This window comes from Bolinopsis microptera, chromosome 11, assembly GCF_026151205.1.
Source record: "Bolinopsis microptera isolate Bmic1 chromosome 11, MBARI_Bmic_1.0, whole genome shotgun sequence".
NCBI classification, from domain to species: Eukaryota; Metazoa; Ctenophora; class Tentaculata; order Lobata; family Bolinopsidae; genus Bolinopsis; species Bolinopsis microptera.
Genome location: NC_087082.1, coordinates 10,610,543 through 10,628,102, shown reverse-complemented (window position 1 = coordinate 10,628,102; position 17,560 = coordinate 10,610,543). Strand labels below are relative to the sequence as shown.

The following is a 17,560-nucleotide window of genomic DNA, read 5'->3' as shown; positions in this document are numbered from 1 at the left end:
CGTACTCTAGATCAGACATCAAACTGAGATCGTATATACCAAGACCCCCTTCTTTGACTGGTAATGCAAAGAATTTTCTACTGGTACTGGTTTGGTCGGTTCCAAACGACCTGGTCTTAATCTTGTATCATCCAACAAATGTTGCAAAAGTATGTTCTCTACATCAACGAACCTTGTGAAATCCACAATAAAAAAGGAGTTACTCGGCATGCAGTCCAGGTACGACGAAATAGATTGGTGTGAACTGAACTTCGATTCCAACGAACTGAAATTCTAATGTCTACTCAATGAAGATATGCTGAGCGCTAAAGCCGATTGAAATGTTAATGTCTAAAGTATAAAATTTCGGCGGTCACGCCGCGCATTTTGCGCGCTGTGCCGCTATTTTTGGCCCATCTTATCAGATATTATTTACAATGTACTCGCACAGAACATGCAGGGCATGCCTCAAGATCATATTAGTGTAGGAATCATTATATTTTCAACAATTCATTATATGTCGAATTCAGCAGTGGGTCCTCTCTTCGTCCGGTTTGTGTGTTTGTCGCCTGTCTGGACTCTCTAGTCATGTAATTTTTAATTTTTAATTTTTAATTTCTAATTTGTTATTTTAATTTTAATTTTAATTTTTCAATTTTCTAAATGTGTGTTCTGCTCCGGGACTCGATTACCGTTTCGGCTTTCTTGAGACTGTAAATTTGGAAAGCCAACTATGCGGGGCGCCTGCCCACCGGCACTGAAGAGTGATCAAAGAATTAACTAAAATTTCCTAATATAACGATTGAATATAGAGTTGTTTAACCGGCGCGGCCATGGGTGTGTGGCCTAGCTTTGGCTGCACACCTATGACTGCGCTGTTGCTGGTGGACAGGCGCAGTTTTTGTTGTGCAGTAGTGTTGCAAGAGAATAAAACCAACTTATTATGTACTAAATGGAATCAAAAATATTATTGACTATATTTGATAACGATGAATTGTAAATGTCGATCAATTTATATTTTTCGGTCTCCAATTATTGAACTGCGGAAGCTGGTTGCCTCAACAATGTTGACTATGCATGGTATGACTGAATTGTAAACACGTGATAATTGAACGAAAAATAAATGATGAACATGATTCAAAAACTGTAAACCACCAAATGAATTATCGCTTAAATTTAAATAAGTATTTAAACAAAAACCATCATGTGCCGTTAAGCAGCAGGGCGCGGCTCATCTGGGCCACAGCAAATCGGCGAAAATGGGTTCGAAAAAGCCACTATTGGCACTCGAGTCCTTGATCTTTCCGATGGTTCACTGGGGCTTTTGAGCTGCCGTCCTTCAGCTTCTGTAAACTGAAATTACTACCAATCCAAGTTGAGGCAATCAGCCAACGCGCGGCTTTTATGGTTATATATGATATGTTTAACCCTGCAGTTTCTTTTCGTTTAAATCGTAAATTCGCGCGCAAAAATTTCACTGGCGCGCCTTCCATTAATGATGCAATAGACGCATACATTATAAGCAGTGAGTGTGTTAACGGACGGTCGCTTGCGCCGCGCGAAATATAAATAGAATAGCGATCAATTATGTGTCAACACTTACAACTTAATATTATATTGTGTTGTTAGATTATTTTGTATGATGATCAGCCAATTTATAATTAGAATTAATTAGTAATAATAGTTTATGTTAATGTTATTTGTTACCGTCAAATACGCGCGGTGTTCAATTCAGTGTTGTGTGTTGATAAATATGGTAGTAATATGATATATATTTGATACAAGTATCATTCTTACATTACATTATAATTATATAAATATATGCAATATGGTTCAATTGTTTTGCATCAAAAGGGAGGTAGCAAATATTCTTTCTGCGATCATATTTAAGTTATAATGTATAAATCAGTAAACTGAAAACACAGAGCCACGCGCCGATTTGTACGGCATTTCGTCATTATAACAACCTTTTAAATGCCATAAATTCTACCCAGTTCATTTTTCTTATAATTAGTATTGAACATAACTTTTGTGAAATAATGATTTGATATTAACTGCATGTATCATTCGTTGAATTTTAGTCCAAGATGGGTTTTTTATTTTCAGAGGGGCGCCTGTTTTGCTAGATTTTACAATCTGCAATCGTTGAAGACTACCCTCCGCATAACTTTGGCTTCGAAGTTACAAAATTGTGTTGGTAGCTGTGTAGTACCAACGAATTCAAAACCTGTTTTGTCAAACACAAATTTGATTAAATTCATTTTAACTAAGTTGTTTCTTTTTCAATAATTATTTCAATTGACTTGGCGAGTCAAAACGATAGTTTGATTTCGGTTTCATGAAAATTGTCAAGTATTGCTACAGGGCCTTTGGAATGACTTTAGATGGTCCGAATTTAAACTATTGCCACAAACTTCACTCTCTAAATCAGCTGTAGCTGAAATTGCAAATCGTGATTTAATTTTTTTAGAGTCCGCTGAAATGAATGTAGTCATCTTTCGTTAGTTTGGGATGTAAAGTCTTTGCAGCTTCAGTGATTTAAATCCAGTTAAAACGGATTTTAATTTATATTTCATCAGTAAAACAAAGTTATAATCTGTCGAAGGATTGTTACACATTCTTTAATTTTATTTCCTTTATCTTCAGACCATGTACAGCAGGGTGTCAAGAAATTTTATGTGTATTTTATGATGAAATCAAAATTTTTCGACGGGTCATAAATTTACTTCTGAATATCGAAATTACAGAATTCAAAAATGTATGTGTGCAGCTGGTTATGATAAGTTGAGAACCGTTGGGTGTTGATTTACAGGATCAACTCAGTTTTGGGATTTAAATACATTCATGTCCTTGTTAAACACATTTAATTAAGATTAACGTGGCATGAAAACTTAAGTTATTTTAATTCACTGCAAAATCAATAGATCTTCAATAAGAATGAAAAAAAGATCGGCACTCAACACGGTGAAAGGCAACCTCAACATACATCAGCAGATAGCCCTTACTCTTCAGATTATTTTACAAATATGAGGTATTTACTAATCAGTTATAACTTATAATTATATTTCGTTACTTCGATCTATGAAAAGCTCTGTTACAACTTACAGTTACATACAAATTTGCATTTAAACCTTATTTAAAGTTCGCACATGTTTCCATGGTTTTAGTCTTGAACATTTTATTGTCAACAAAAGGACACTTCAAGGGTTTTGATAAAAGTTATCGAGAAATGTTGTCATAAAATTGGTTAAAAGGGATATATGACTTGCTAGGCTGTTGAACAAGGCAGTGAAAACAGTGGGAAAAAATTAACCACAATATGAACTTCTGAGAATTGTTTACAATTAGAATTAGAATTAGAATTAAATTTGGGAAATTTACATAGAAATTCAAGAAGGATAAAAATAATTTAAAGAAGCTTCAAGATGCTGTGCAGTACATTCAAGTCAGTCAAAAACTGTTAGAAGAATACCCTTCTAAGGACATAGAATCAAAACATATAGTAGGTAATAAATTAGATCGTTTATGAATAGACTTAATATACTGCCCTGTGGCACACCTGTGTTTACAGGAAGCAGTTTACTTACATTACCACGTATTTTGGTGCACTGTTTTCTGCCTCCAAGGTAGCTTTAAAACCACTTAATGACAAAGCCATCCACGCCATAATACTTAAGTTTTTCTCAATAGAATATTATGGCTTAGTGTGTCAAAAGCCTTTTTATGTCCAAGAATGCAATTGCAGGTTTCTTCGACGATTCCTTAGACATAAATATTTTGTCAAATAGATTAAGCATAAGGAAAGTGGTTGAATGGTCTTTCCTAAATCCATACTGATGGTTGGTTAGTAGTTTATTTGTTTCAACATAATGGGTAAGTTTTTGGTTAACAAAGTATTCTATACATCAGAGTATGTTATATCTAAGTTGAGTAAGTTGTAATTGACACTTTGGTTAATCAATATACCACATCCCCCTCTTCCCTTATCATGAGGTCTATCACACCTTAAAAATCGAAGTTCAGAGGAAGTTTAGTGTACTAGTGTCTATATCAGATTTAACAGCATAAAACAGTTACTCACTTCTGTTTGTGATAAATATAGCTTGAGAGATATAAAAACGTTAATTAATTAGAAATTTGTGCTGATCTAACATTTTAAACCAGATGAAACAGTAATCCTGTTATTATTCATGTTGATACCCTAAATACCCTTGGATTATAAAATTTTAGTGAAGTTTAACGCAAGTTAGTTTAATAAAACAAAAGTTAATAAAACAAAAGTTAAATTTATTACCAATTATTCAATCAATACATATCATAAATTCTAATATTGGAAACACAATGCAAAATGGATGTCTTAAACTATAATTTTGTTGTGACTAATAATCTATTGACTTTCAAAGTTGAATTTTAGTTAAGTATGAAATGCCACCACATCATAGTTAGGGTAAAATGTTATTTTTAAATTTTAAAACTGAGAAGATTGCTCTATGGCTTAAACTTTAAAATTCTAGCAAAAGATATCTTATTTTAATAACCCAATAAGATACTCGATTTTATTATGCGCCATTATTTCGAATCTAATGAGTTATTAATCCTAGTCCTTTCTAAATTACATGTTTCTTAGGTTATAAATGGTAGTAAAGTGTATGGCGACACATTCTGGCGGTATTGGAATACTCCAACAGTTCTGATTGCTATATCCCTCTTGGGTGAGTTATTACACATGTAGGAAACAAGGATACTAAGGTGATAATAACCGTATTGAATACACAATAGCAATCTGGTTTAATCGTGTATTATTATTTAGTTTCATGATTTTTTCCTTTCATTGAAAGTTCTGACTAAATATTTGATAATTACTCGGACTCTAAAACGTGGAGTAAAACTTCTGATCCATTAGTCGCTCAAGTGATGTGCCCCAGAACCTCACGCCTGAGTGACAGTGGGCCTTATATAAAAGTCATAACAAAAATTCATAACAAATTAGTTCATATGACGACAAACTTTTATTTTATAGTAAATACCGTGCAATCCTAAACCTACTACAAGTACTAAACATAAATATACACAGTAAATGTACTATATAGTAAATATACTACACATGATTCATAAGCATGGAATGTTACAACGGTGTACAGGTGCATGATGGGGGGGGGGGTCAACCTCATTTTACCTCATTCGGGCAGCCAAAAAAGACAAAATTGGGATGAGGTGAAATGAGGTAAAATGATGTAAATTAATCTAGTTTTCTGAGCCTATTTTAGAGACAAAAAAGTTTTATTCGATGAAAAATTATTATTTATGAAAAGAAAATTGAACATTTCAATTTCCATGATCCATTAGGATATTGTTAATAGCACTTGCTAAGTTTTGTAAAGGAATCATTACAATTATCACACTTATTTCAAGATTACAAGATATCTCCGCTTCTGATTGGAGCTATAGGTTGTACTTGTTGAGTTATTAGGTCAAATCCCATTTTTACGCTCTCGTGAGTACGATTGATGCATTTATTTCAAGATTTATCAGCTTCTGATTAGAGCTAAGCGTTCATCTTGGGCATTGAAATGGTCAGAATCATCATATTGAGTTGGGTAGAGCATGGTTTCAAAGTCTTCAGACTTCAGGTTGTTGAGTTATTTGGTCAGATCCCATTTTTACGCTCTCGCGAGTAGCGATTGATGCACTTATTTCAAGATATCTCCGCTTCTGATTGGAGCTAAGCGCTCATCTTGGGCATTAAAATGGTCAGAATCATCATATTGATTTGGGTAGAGCATGGTTTCAAAGTCTTCAAACTTCAGGTTGTTGAGTTATTAGGTCAGATCCCTTTTTACACTCCCCCGAATAGCGATTGATGCACTTATTTCAAGATATCTCAGCTTCTGAGTGGAGTTGTGGAGATAAGCGTTCATCATGGGCATTAAAATATCAAATTAAGTAGAATCGAGCATGGTTTTAAAATCTTTAGACTTCAGGTTATTAAATTATTAGGTTAAACCCTATTTTTATGCTCTCGCAAGAATGGTTACTGCAATGTTGAAAATATTTATTGGATGAACTGTAATTAATCGTCAGGAAAAAGTTGTTTGCCAAGAAATATCAGTAAAATATCAGTAAAATTTCACTAAAACCTCTAGCACTAGGAACATGCTTTACCCCACTTAATATGACCATACTGACCATTTCAATGCCCATGATAAGCACTTAGCTTCAATCAGAAGCTGCGATATCTTGTAATAAGTGTGTCAATCGCTACTCGCAAGAGTGTAAAAATATGTTTTAACCTAATAATTCAAAAACCTGAAGTCTGAAGACTTTGAAACCACGCCCTACCCCACTCAATGTGATAATTCTGACCATTTCAATGCCCAAGATGAACGCTTAGCTCCAATCAGAAGCTGATATATCAGTAGCATCAATCGCTACTCGCGAGAGCGTAAAAATGGGATCTGAACTAATAACTCAACAACCTGAAGTCTGAAGACTTTGAAACCATGCGGCATGCTCCACCCCACTCAATATGATGATTCTGACCATTTCAATGCCTAAGATGAGCGTTACACTCCAATCAGAAGCTGAGATATCTTGAAATAAGTACATCAATTGCTACTCGCGAGAGCGTAAAAATGGGATCTGACCAAATAACTCAACAACCTGAAGTCTGAAGACTTTAAAACCATGCTCTACCCCACTCAATGTGATAATTCTGACCATAATAATGCTCAAGATGAGCGCTTAGCTCCAATCAGAAGCGGAGATATCTTGAAATAAGTGTGATAATTGTTACTCTCGAGACTGCTAGTATATAGTAAAATCGGATTTTTGGCGACTCAGACTTTTCCTGTTCTTTCTTGATTTTCTCCAACTCTTCAGCCAGTTTCACTACTTCAAGACTTGCAGCACCGTTGTTCTGATTAGTGCTGTTTTCTAGCGAAGTGTTGGTATCTGGTCGAGCCTGGTTGATTTCCTTAGTGTGACCTGGCGTTCCCATTCCAGACGGTGGTTCATCACACTCCCCAATGTTGTTGTTTTTGTTGACTGCTATGCAGTCTGAGCATAACCATACCAAACCACTGAGTTGGGTTGGGAGACTTTCGTAAAGCTCCATTTGGGCTGTGAAGTTTTCACAGTCGTGAGCTCCATGAAGACAACTCCAACATCTGTATTTGGGCTGGAAGCCCGGCATCACTGTGTACTCTTCTGAACACTCGGAACAAACAGCAGGGTACAGAGAAATGATCTCTGACACAATCCGTTTAGCTAGTTTCTCTCGTGAGCTGAAAAGTTTCTTCTTTAATCCTCTGCTAACTAGAGGCAACTTAAGGTAATTTCCAAGAGCGTCTAGCTCGCCTCTGTTGACCTTGGCCAGTTTAGAGATTTTGACAGAAGAATCCAGGGAAGGATCAAATACAGTGAGTACTCGTTTCGAAATAGGGTCGGCATCCTTCAGCAGTCTCCCGATGACACTCTTTATCTTGTCACTCAGATTCTCGATGGTTGACATCGTGATGTGAGGTTGTAGTGTAGAAAGAGGTATCAGAAGTTATCAGAAGCAATAGTAGTAGTAGTAGTAGCGTCACACAACACAACAGTTACAGCACGGGTTACCTGGACTTGGGAGAAGATTTCACCTGGACAACCCGGCTGCTGAAATTGTTTCTTCAAGTGTTCCGCTGTTACCACTGTTACCACAAGTCTGAAATGAGGAGTACAGCAGTAAATAGTTCAACTTTTGACTTTGAACTATAAAATAGAGAGCTGTATTGCCATATTAGGCACTTGGATGGATCAAGCACAAAGGGAGCTTCTCAACGGGAAACTAACTTGATCCTAAAGCTTGTGTTCAGCAGGGCACACGTATGATGTGGTCCCTGTGTTCACCGATAGCCTAATGTCAGGTGTACGTCTATCGGACTACCATAGTACACCTCAAATTATTTGTTATTTGTTATACAGTATTCAGATGAACTATTATTTTGTACAGTGCAGTGTTAGACTGAATTTATTGTGTTTTGGTTCACACACATGCCACACATAAAGTACACACACACACACCTATTGCTTATTTGTTAGTATTAACTGCACATGACTACAGCCTTTATATATAATTGAGGGATGAAGTCCTTAGTTTATCCTGACCACAATTGCTTAGTTGTTGCAGCTCTTAGTACCCTAGCCACTTAGTACCCTAGCCACTTGATACCCTAGCCCGAGCTTTGTTTTTGCATAATGTACTAGCATTGTTAGCATTTTAAACACGTTTTGGAAATTTTTCAATCCGTTTCCAGGGATTTCCGATTTTTTGTACATTTATGTACATGGCCATAAGATTTTTGCCAAATGTACATGTACAAAAATGTAGTTGAACCCCCCCCCCCCCTGTTGTCTAGCAACGCAAATTTAGGGTCTTTAGATAGTAGTGAAACAGCTGGTCCTTCTAGTTCGACATTACCAATATGTTACCCTGGGTTTGTTCTTGGTGATCAGTGGTTCCTTCTCAGTTATATTTGCTGTCAGCATGTTTAGTTTGCTTTGCAAAGTTTGTTTCTTGTCTCTATCATGGACAACTTGGGTGTTTTCTTAGTGCTTCTACTTGTGAAGAAACCAAAGGTTCAATTCTTCTCCAATCAGTCTCCCCCTTTTGAATTAGTGAGATTAACTATAGAACGACTTAAAAGGAATCTAGCTGTTTATAACGCGCAAAAATTGTGAACGCGCCTTTGTGATGTGTTATTAGGAAGAAATTCGGATTTGGCGGGATAATCACAGACCCTGCATACAAAGTATTTCCCGCCCTAAAGAATATGCTAGAAGTTCTGGGTGAGTTTTCTACATGTTTGTCAGTCACGATTGTCTTTCTGCCGAACGGAAAAAAAAATGTAAGCAATTTTTGCGCTAGCGCCTAGCGACCACGCGCGCGCAATATAACCGAGCCGCGCATAATAATATGTAATTAATAATTTTAGCATATCCAAGCTTCCAAAATCGACCATAACTTGACTTCTGATGATAAATTTGTTAATTCATTAATACCATTCTAGAGGTAATCGTTTAAACTTCAATTCAGTTTCAAAGTTTAGTCCGAAAGAAGGTCAATTTTGTCTAAAATCGCCACTAAAGAGACAAATTCGGATTTGTGTACAGAAAATAAACATTTTGGCAGAACTTTCAAAGTCTTCAGCATTCTCTCTGGTATTGAACTGTTCAATTTCTCAGGTTTATACAACCCCCGGAAGTACAGACAACAAAGCAGACATAATCTGGAATATCGATAACCTCTAAAGCTCTGAGAGGACCCTAAAATAAAAGCAACTCCTGGAGGCTGGGATTATCGAAGATTTTCACGAATTCCACGAAACTCACGCCAGCTGCTTCACACATTGAAAATGATGAGAGGCTGGTGGATTGAAGTGTAGTCAAACAGTATTTTTCAACAGTAAGTTTGGCAGTTTGAGATGCACTTATAGATTTTCTTTCCCTACTGCACTCGCCACTCAAGTCTCAGATTTGATTTTACTCAACCGTATTATTATTTAGTTCCTTTTATTAAAATCTGTTTCAGATGTGGACAGTAATGCCCACTGGACAACTAAGAAGTGCTCCTTCGTTACCCTCCTTCTCCAAACACTACATGTCAATAGTCCCAACAAAAAGTTATAAAACAAGCAGTCTTGACCTTCCTTTCCCACCGTGACAGGCAGAATTAATAGAGCTATCAAGTATTAGTAACTGCTAAAGAGGGATTGTCGTTGAGAGAGGCACTTAAAGACCAATCCAGAGCTTTCTGCCTTCAGAATGTTCTTTTCGCAGCATACCAAGTTTTACACCAGATAGAAACAGAATCCTTAGCAAACTGGGCCCAGCCCAAAACGGACCAAATCAGACTGATAAAAACTGCTCATAATCATATCTGCAGCTATAGCAGCAATTTAAAATCTATGTAATAGCTGATATCGACGACTCCGAACTGAATACTAATCGATGCAGATGCAATACTGGTCACGTCTGTTACTTGTATTTAAAAATAATCAGAGACAGACAATGTTATTTCTATAAAATTCTAGTATAATGATGCTCTGCGTATTATACTTATAGTTATAGCTGCTTTGCCATTTCTAATTATGAATTTCATCCTAGAGTATAACTTTTAATATAATTAACTAATCAATATTAACCAAACACTAGAAAGTTTTTGTTGAAAACTTGTTTCAGTTAAAACAAAATTAAAGTCTAGACAGGGATTTGAACCCTCAGCTACCACAGCCAATCGCCTGCTTAGCGAACTAGGCTATCCTGCTGGAGGTCGAAAATCAATATTAACTACCATATTGTAGACCTTGCGCATTCCCTGCGCAAAGTTATTCTTCGACGGTGCAAATTTTTAGCCATTTTGGGGCGATTGCGCGGCACGAAAGCTTTAAACCTTCATAACTCTACCCAGGAACAGTCCCCAGAACTGATTAAGCTTGCGATGTCCGAGTTAGAGCATGTACTTTATATTAAGAGGATGTAAGATTTATCACAGCTACGTCCACACAGTGGCATCGCAAACGGGTATAGTCGCGAACGCGAAGAAACCGCAGGGAATCTGTAATAAAGATCAAAATTCAAATTTGTTTCTCTAAAAAAAATTTGTTTCTCTATGGTTATATTCGTAAAATATTTGTTTCAAACAGGACCGTCGACGAGTCCAACTCAGCGCGTGTCCTGGTAGATTATAAACTTACAAGAGTATGGCAAAGATTAGGAATCTCCAAAGTTCATTTCTTCCATGAGAGCGAGTTATTACTTACTGCAGAACAAACTCCTTCCAAATGTTAAGAACTCGGTGAGCTGTTTTAATCGATTTAAAATTAAATTAGAAGGGTTTAAGATAAATGTGATTTCTAACGAGCATTCTAAATCACTTTACAGTTGATGAGATTATTCTAAAAGGGCCCCCTTATCTACTAGTAGAGGCTCTTACGGGCATTGTCTGCTCGATACGCTAGGGACCCCAGATACACCTTACTAGACCTATTTTTGACCGTAGAATCGATTAAAAGTGGTTTTAAGATGATTGGACTGACTTTTTGGGGGTAAAATTGCAAAAAACCGATTTTTGGGCAAAAAATAGGCCAAAAAACCACGTTTTTTGATATTTTGAACAAGTTAATTTTGTTGGCATGTCGGCAAAACTTGCATGGAGATAGCTAAAACACAGCCGCACAAGATGATATAAAAATTTGAAAAATCCCTCTATTTTTTTGGGGGTAAAAATCCAAAAATGTGGTAAAAATTTGACTTTTTTTGCTTGAAGTTTGAATAATTTTTTGCAGTTGTATTAAATCAACCCAAAAATAGTCACATCGTGTTTGCCTAAATTTTTCCTTTCCGAGAAGTACCCACTTCATATACTTTATCGAAGTTTGAATATTGTCACTCCGCAAGCGTTTTTGCCAAATTTTCGACGCGCACTACGCGCAAAAGCATTTAGTTGTTATCAATTGGCACCCGCGCGTTCATCATAAATTTCAAACAGCTATAACTCAGCGAGATTATGTCCGTTCTAGCTCATATTTTCACACTAAATAGAAAATAATATGATCTTATTGCTGACAAAATATGAATATAATTAGTCTATTTGCCTTAGAGTAATATACTGTCAAAGTTTAAAACGCGCATTGGTATAGCACGTGACTAATAAGGCCAAATTTATACTTCTTAACATATTATTGATCCTTAGACATCATACTATTGTGTCCAATTAGCGGTTAGGTCTCTAAAATCGTAGCAGAAAACACGTCTTTTTGCCCGTAAGAGCCTCTACTATACAGTTGAAACCAACTTCAATCGATGTATTTTCGAACGCTGATTCCGAATTACCCCCCATGACATAGGGTAAAAATGAAGAAAACAATAATTTCAGCATATGCTTTTGTTAAAGATTGGGTAAGGGTTAGGGTTGGGATCAAATTAAAGGGTTAGGGTAATTTCGAATAGTCGTTCAGGACCAGCTAAAGAATTGTTATACGTTGTTGGTTGTATGACCCGCCGCGCACGAGTGCGCGGCTCCACCTGTATCGTCAGGGGAAACGACCGTGGGGGTCACGACATGATACAACTAGAGAACGGGTTGAAAAAGTTACGTAACAGTTGAGTGTAGAGTGATTCGGAATCAGCGTCCAAAAATACATCGATCTAGATCACTTTCATGCCTAAAGGGCCTTTTCACAAGAATTTTCTTAAAATTTGGGCGAGTGATTTAGTAGGAGCGCATCACGCATGTTTACAAAGTATCAAATCACTTGCTCTAACCAGAGCCCTCTCGCTTGCAGTCGCGCGCAATATATAGCTTGCGCAATAACTTGCAGTAGCGCCGAATAGAGATTCGGCGGATAGAGATTCGGCGGAATGACAGGCTGAGCGCGGCCCAGCAAGCACAATCAGCGAGATTAGATTGCTTTGGGGTCTCCTCTTCTCCTTGGTAAGTCTAGTGTATTGATGGCAAAAATGAGGAAAGAAAACGCGAACGCTGGCACCACCAAAATAACTTTATTCATGCTTCTATTACCGTCCACAACCTGTACAAATACACATGTCTTGCTCTATCCAGAGCCCTTGCGCTTGCAGTAGCGCGCGCCCGCCTCACTTGTGAAACAAGCGCGCCCCAAGTGGCGCGAAAGCACATGGTTAGGTGAACACATGTCTATTAGAACTGTTCAAAATTGTCAGATTAGAATCTCCAATCTCACTCCTATCTTTACTGATCCACAGATCACCATCACAAAGACGTTCAGACCAGTTCATTACTCCGAACTCATCCTCCTCTTCCATTTATCAATCAACAAAAATGTGGAACGACTGTCAAAAAGGATCCTTTCTCTGACTGAAGTACTCTCTCTTCATACAAATCTTTCTTTTCTTTCTCGTGATCTTTATAGATCTTATCTAGCGTCTTAAATGTGTTTGTGTCACAGTTAGGATGTGTGACCCTAATGTCAAAGAATGTTCTTTCAAAGGGTGCATACAATCCGACAGCTGCAACATCAAGACGGGCTTCATCCTGGGTGTTGGTCTTTCTTGAGAAGGAGCTTGGTTGGACTGTCAGGAGTGCTGGTTCTATCCTTACATCTTTACACTTTGCTTCTCGGAGGAAGAAAGCAGCAGTATCTCTAATAGCGTTGTGGCGCATGCTAACGTATCCGCCTAGTTTACAGTCAAGGGCGTGGTAGATACTGTTAACATTTCCACAAGCACATTTAGAGGGCACTCCTTGGATCTTCCAACTGTCAGCCTATTTTATATACTATTATCTAACGACATCCCCCTTTAGGTTATTCTATGTAATACAGTTCATTGTAAGTTGTTCCTCATTCATTACCTGGTTTCATTGAATAAGTGCAATTACAAGAACCTCACATAATAACCTCAAATTATTTTGTAACATCTATCCTACAGAAGTGTTGAGATATGGCACCAGTCAACGTTATTCCAGCGCTGATGCCGGGTCAGTCTATTCAAGATTGGGGAAGACTGTTTAAGCGAGCAACAGCACTATTTGCATCAGAGAAACAGAAAATTGACTCTCTTCCGGTTTACGTTTGCAGAAATGAAGGAGAAGTGGAGATCGCATTACTGGTTGTAGAAGAAAATACGGATGATGATCTAGATAAAGCACTCAAAAGGTTGAGCGAGCTTGTGGATGGTAAACCATCACGGGTTCTAGCGGCTCAAAAGTTCTTTGATTGTCCTGTTACTGGGGAGCTCAAGACTACATTCTTCATCTTGAAGAAATTAGGGAAAGAAGCAGTATTTTCAAATGATGTTGTACTGCTGAGATTCTTAAGTCTCATACCCTCAGGAGTTAAGTTTCATGAAGATAACAAGGCAAAGATAAAAGCGGATATGACGGATGCGGAATTACTGGAAATGTTTGCGTTGCTACAGCCACAGCTAGACAAAGCCCAAAACCATACTAAGCAGGAGTTGCAGATTAACATAAAGCAAGAGAAAGAGGACGGTTTCGTCTTCGCAGCAGATTTGGAAGAGAATCAGAGACCCACAGACTACACCGGAGAGTTAGATGCCTTGAAAGGTGAATTGGACTCCATTAAGCACTACCTGTTAGACCAGCATGAAGAGAACTGGACAGAGGAAAGAGAATGGGATGAAACTGAAGAGGTGTATTATGGAACAGAGAACAGGCAAAGAAGCACAAGAAGATGCTATACATGTGACAGGCAAGGTCACATTGCCACGCAATGTTTTAAGCGTAAGTGCAAGGCATGTGCTAAGCTGGGTCACAGTACTCATGAATGTGAGAAGAAGAAGTCAGGAGGATACTCAGGATCAGGAGGATACTCGAGAGGATCCTCAAGCTCAATGGGACACCCAGAGGGGCAGTCTAGAGGAAACAAACAACGTCCGCAGCAGAAAGACAATGGGAGAAGAGCAAACTTATGACTAGACGGACAGATTCAGTACAATGGTAAAATAGTTGCAGCGAGAATACTCCTGGATAGTGGAGCAAACACATCTCTCATCAGTGCTGAATTGCTTCCTGAACTAGAAGATAAAATTAAAGATGGGGGCTCTATTAATGGGATCGGTGGTAAGCAGAAAACAGGGGACCCAGTGCAGTGTGATGTGATATTTCACTCGGGATGGACCCAGACTCACTGGATGAAACCTACATTCTTACCCGCCCAGCCGGACTTGGTTATCCTTGGTACGGACTTTATGCAGAAGTTTGGGAAGACCGGATTTGATTGGGAAAAGGGTCGCGTTAAGCTGGGCGAACAGTGGGTATACTGCCTACTCAGCGAGGACAAACAACCTACATACAACATCAACCCGGAGCTTTCTAATGAAGAAGTAGGTAATCTTAAAAATGTGGTAGATGAATTCAAAAATGTTTTTGCATCTAACCCCAAAGCCCCTCGCAAATACAAGGGTCCTCAACACTATATTGTAAGCGAAACTAATAGAGTTAGCTTTGATAAGCCCAGGAGAGTCCCTGAAAAATGGATGGGACACATCAACCGCCAAATTGACGAAATGTTAGAGAATGGGATCATTGAACCGTCTGCATCGCCATACAACAGCAATGTAATCATAGTTGATAAAAAGGATGGGGATAAACGCTTTGTAATTGATTATCGTTCATTAAATAAGGGCACTATTAAAGACTCGTATCCTTTACCTAACATAGACGAGCTTATAGACAAATGCCAAGGCGCAAAATACTTTACGCAACTTGACCTTGCGGCTGGTTACTGGTGTGTGCCTATCGCTGAAGAAGATAGACATAAAACAGCATTTAGCGTGCCGCGTGGTAAATACCAATGTTTAAGAATGGCATTCGGACTCAAAAACTCAGGTCCTACTTTTCAGAGGAATATGGATGCTATTGTGAAGAGTGCTAAGAAGAACATGACTAAGGAGCAGACTCAAGATGGTTCTGGATTGGACGATTACTCTGACAACCTGATACTATTCTCCAGGAATCTGGAAGATCATGTGAGTATGCTTAAGATCGTCATGAATGAATTGAGGAAAATGAACATGTCACTCAGAGTTGACAAATGCGAATTTGGCTACACCAAGATTGACTTCTTGGGATTTGTTATTGACGGAGTTAGTGTGGGTCCTTCTGAAGCTAATATAGATAAAGTCAAGCAGTTCCCTAAACCTAAAAACAAGAAAGAAATCCAACGATTTCTGGGGTTAGCTAATTTCAACAGAAGATTCATCAAGAATTATTCCACACTAGCTAAACCATTAACCTCCCTTGTTTCAGAGAAAGTGCAATTCGAGTGGGGTGCAACTCAAGAGGAAGCTTTCACAGTGTTAAAGGACAAGCTTGGCAATGTGAACAACCTCCACCTACCAAAGTGGAAGGAACCGTTTCACATACAGACTGATGCCTCTGGCATCGCGGTGGGAGGTATGCTCTATCAGGTGGATAAAATTGGTCAAATCTGCCCCATCTCGTTCCATTCCCAGACACTAACCAAGGCGGAGACAAGATGGGATGCTACTGATAGAGAACTTTGGGCTATTATCAGCTGCCTAAGGAAATGGAGAGTGTATTGCTGTGAAGGAAAAGTAACATTCCATACAGACCACGAGCCACTGAAAAATATCCGCAACCGAAAAGACCCCCGGAACAAGATAATGAGATGGTTAAATGAACTCGAGGCTGTTGAGTATGAAGTTAGGTACATCCCTGGAGAATTGAATGGAGTAGCTGACAGTCTGAGCAGAATTGCGGTAAAGACTGACATTAAAACGGAAAGAAGCGATGCAGAAGCAGAAAGTCACATTTATGCTGAGTTGAGTAAAGATGGAGAGAATGACAGCTCATTGAAAAATGCCCAAGACAACGATGCCTGGATTAAGTGGACTACATCTAGAATACAGAGCAACAAGGTTATCTCTAGAGGACCTTATAAAAACACTAAATATCTAAGTGTTGACAGCTCAGGGCTGTTGTATAAGGGAAGACGTATTGTAGTGCCACCAAGCCTTCAAGATAAAATAATTCAGGAATACCACTGCCAAAGCCATCCCGGGCCAGAGATAACCGCAACCCAAATCAGGGCTAGGTTTTGGTGGAGAAGTTTATCTAAACAGGTAGATGCTTTCACCAAAGACTGTAGAACCTGTATTCAAGCCAAGAGTAGACCTGATAAGGCTGAAATGATAATCACTGATGTCCCTAAACCCCATGAGATGATTTCCTTTGATATAGGCTCAATGCCTAAATCGCCCAAAGGTAATTGTTGTTTCATACTGTGTGTCGACTTATGTACCAAGATGATAAACGCTACGGCTTTGCCCAATCAGACATCTAAGGTCCTCAAAGAAGTATTTTGGGAGAAACATATTGCCTATTATGGAGTACCTAAGATTCTAGTCTCTGACCAAGGCCCTAATGTAGACAAATCAGCCATCAAAGAACTGTGTGATGAGCTTGGTATCGAGAAGCGCCACTCAAGCCCATACCACCCACAGGGGAATGGATCGGCTGAAAGATCAATTCAAACCGTTAAAGACAGACTGCGTGCTATGATAATAGCAAGGCAGATACCTGTAACAGATTGGGATACCCTTCTTCCAGAAGCTGTGTTAGAGATGAACAGTCAAATGAACAAGTCGCTTAAGGCGTCACCATTCTCATGTACTTTTGGTAAAGATGCTAGACTAGCAGTTGATAATTTCTTCCAACTACCAAGTATTACCAATGAGCTCAGTCAAGAAGAGATCTTAGTAGCAGCTAATCACAATCGTGACATGGCCAAGAAAGCATACAAGATTCAACATGACAAGAATGCCTCAAAGGAGAGTAAGGAGTGGAAGCAAGGAGACCGAGTGCTAATAAAGCGTACACATGGTAAACATAAAAAGATCTCGCCTAAATGGGTTGATGGACCATTCCACATTGTTAGGAAACTCAGCAATGTCAACTGGGAAATCACAGATTCTAAGGGTAAACATAGAATTTATCACAGTAACCTGATGATGGACGCAGGCACCAGAAAAGAACCCGTTGCAAGCAGAACATCAACAGATACTGAAGAGGTGGAAGCAA

At 38.4% G+C, this 17,560-nt stretch overlaps 2 protein-coding genes across 3 annotated transcripts in view; both read right to left on the bottom strand.

Moving 5' to 3' along the window:
• LOC134822807 (selenoprotein F-like) overlaps positions 1-7,930 on the bottom strand; it is a 97,923-nt gene extending 89,993 nt beyond the window's left edge. Inside the window, exon 1 of the mRNA XM_063834071.1 lies at positions 7,914-7,930. The gene's annotated coding sequence lies outside the window, so the exon portion shown is untranslated. The remainder of the gene's footprint in view (positions 1-7,913) is intronic.
• Positions 1-17,560, bottom strand: part of LOC134822797 (threonine--tRNA ligase 1, cytoplasmic-like) — a 117,286-nt gene that overhangs the window by 88,446 nt on the left and 11,280 nt on the right. The window lies entirely within an intron of this gene.